At 64.8% G+C, this 1,915-nt stretch overlaps 1 protein-coding gene across 1 annotated transcript in view; it reads right to left on the bottom strand.

Annotated features, from left to right (window-relative positions):
• Positions 1 to 316, bottom strand: part of RSRC1 (arginine/serine-rich coiled-coil 1) — a 187,837-nt gene extending 187,521 nt beyond the window's left edge. Inside the window, exon 1 of the mRNA XM_014945888.1 lies at positions 203 to 316. The gene's annotated coding sequence lies outside the window, so the exon portion shown is untranslated. The remainder of the gene's footprint in view (positions 1 to 202) is intronic.
• Positions 317 to 1,915: the final 1,599 nt, after the last annotated feature.

A 1,915-nucleotide genomic window follows, 5' to 3' on the forward strand; every position in this document is an offset into this window, starting at 1 on the left:
CGCCCCCCAGCGTCGCCATGGCAACAGCGGGCCGGCCCAGCCCGGCCCCACGCCACCTCCCCCAGCCAGGGCCCGCCGCGGCCCTGGGGAGCGGCAGCAGGCCGCAGGGCTCGCCCGGCCCCCCCCGCGGCGGTGGCGGCCCGCGGGCACCCTGCCTTGTCCCTGCCGGGGGCGGGCTGGCCGGCAGCCCCCACCACGTTACCTGAGCAGCTGGGCCAGACCGGGCCGAGGGAGCGAAGGCGCCGCTGGGCCGCGGGTGCCGGTTTGAGCTCAGCGCCTTCCTGGGCGGCAGGCAGGCAGCACCAAGCCAGCCCCGAGTTCATCCAGGCGGCCAGGCAGCGCCCGCCGAGCGCCGAGAAATCGATGCGGCGCGCTAGCCGCCCCGGCAGGGAGAGCGTTCTGTCCCCGCCACGCGTGACGGGCTGCGAGGGGTCGGGGCCTCGTTGCCCACGGCGGGCTGCAGCCGCTCACGGAGCCCTCTCTGCGGCGGGCATCACAGCCGAACGGTTTGCTAGCACGTTGCCGTGGCACGCCGCTATCCGCCTCCCCCACGGGTGACGGGCTCCGCGACGGCGGCGCGGAGGGGGGGGAGCGGCACGGAGCTTTTTTTTTTTTTTTTTCGTTTCAGCCTAAAAGTGATTAAAGAGGGTCTGTATTTCCTTATTTCCTGGCACTGACAACGCAGCCCGTGGGCGAAAGGGCAGCGCTCCCCACGCGGCGTGGGCACCGCACCGGGACCGGGCTGTGCGTGCCCCGGGGAAGGGAGAGGGGTGAGCACGTCCCGGGCGAGAAACGCAACGAAATTATTTCATCCCTAAACGTAATTGTGTCTTTTTGACGAATTTGGTCAGTTTAAGGCGAATTTCCGAGCTCCCCGCCGCGGGAATTGCCTGAGGACAAACGAAATCTAAGGATAGAAGTGCCGCTGACGGTCATCTTTCCCGTTCGGCAGCCGGTCTGTTCCCGTTGGGATCCCGGTGTCCGATCCCCCCCGTCCCCGGTACCGAAAATGCCACCAGGGACCGGTTCGCGGGCGGCGGGGACGCGCTCTGCTCCCTGGAACGGAGCGAAACAGTCAATCGCTGCCCATCGCGCGTGTAATTAGATCTGAAGAAATGCTAATTCCCCCCTCCACGCCGTACCTGCTCGAGTAAATAAACGCTCTTTTATGTAAAGTCATCTTTTCCAAAGGTCAAATTAAAAAAAAAATAAAGAAAAAAAAAATCAATACATAAGCAAGAGTTAAACAATTTTGAATAATTTATTAGAATTCTAGCGAAGGTGTAAAAGAGACGAGTTCTGTCAACAAAAGTACTCTCTTAATGGGATTTAAGCAACAAAGGGAAAAAAAAAAAAAACCCAAACGACAAATAGCATAATTCGCTCTAATCTGATGCCACGGTTGCGCGGGGGCGGCCCCGCACCCCCCGCACCCCACCGTCCGGCGGCGGGGTGCGGGCCCCCCCCTCCTCCCCGGCGGGGGCGGTACGCGGGCGCGGAGCTTGCGCGCCCCCCACCCCCCCGGCTTTGGCCACTCCCCCGCAGCTCCGGCCGCGCTCGCCCGGGACCTGGCGCAACGGGCCCGCGCCTAATTAAATTAATTAGTGCGGCGGGCGGGCAGGCGGACCGGCGGTGCCCCGGCCGCATTGCCCCGCGGCAGGGCGGCGCGGACCGGGGCGGCGGAGAACGGGGGTTCCATTCAGAGCTCCGAGGGGAGGTAATTCTCCGGGAACAAGGGGCAGGCTTTGCAAAGTATAAATAGTGGCACTTCAATCGCGGCGTCGCTATCAGACCCCGGGAGCCCTGCACGTCGGGCGGCACAGCACGGCTCGGTACGGTCCCGGCCCGGCCCGTGGATGCCCACCCGGGGAACTGGGGCAAGGCGCCCCTGAAGCCCCCGCCGCGGCCATGGAGG

Source organism: Calidris pugnax, unplaced genomic scaffold (genome assembly GCF_001431845.1).
Source record: "Calidris pugnax isolate Ruff unplaced genomic scaffold, ASM143184v1 scaffold111, whole genome shotgun sequence".
Lineage (NCBI taxonomy): Eukaryota > Metazoa > Chordata > Aves > Charadriiformes > Scolopacidae > Calidris > Calidris pugnax.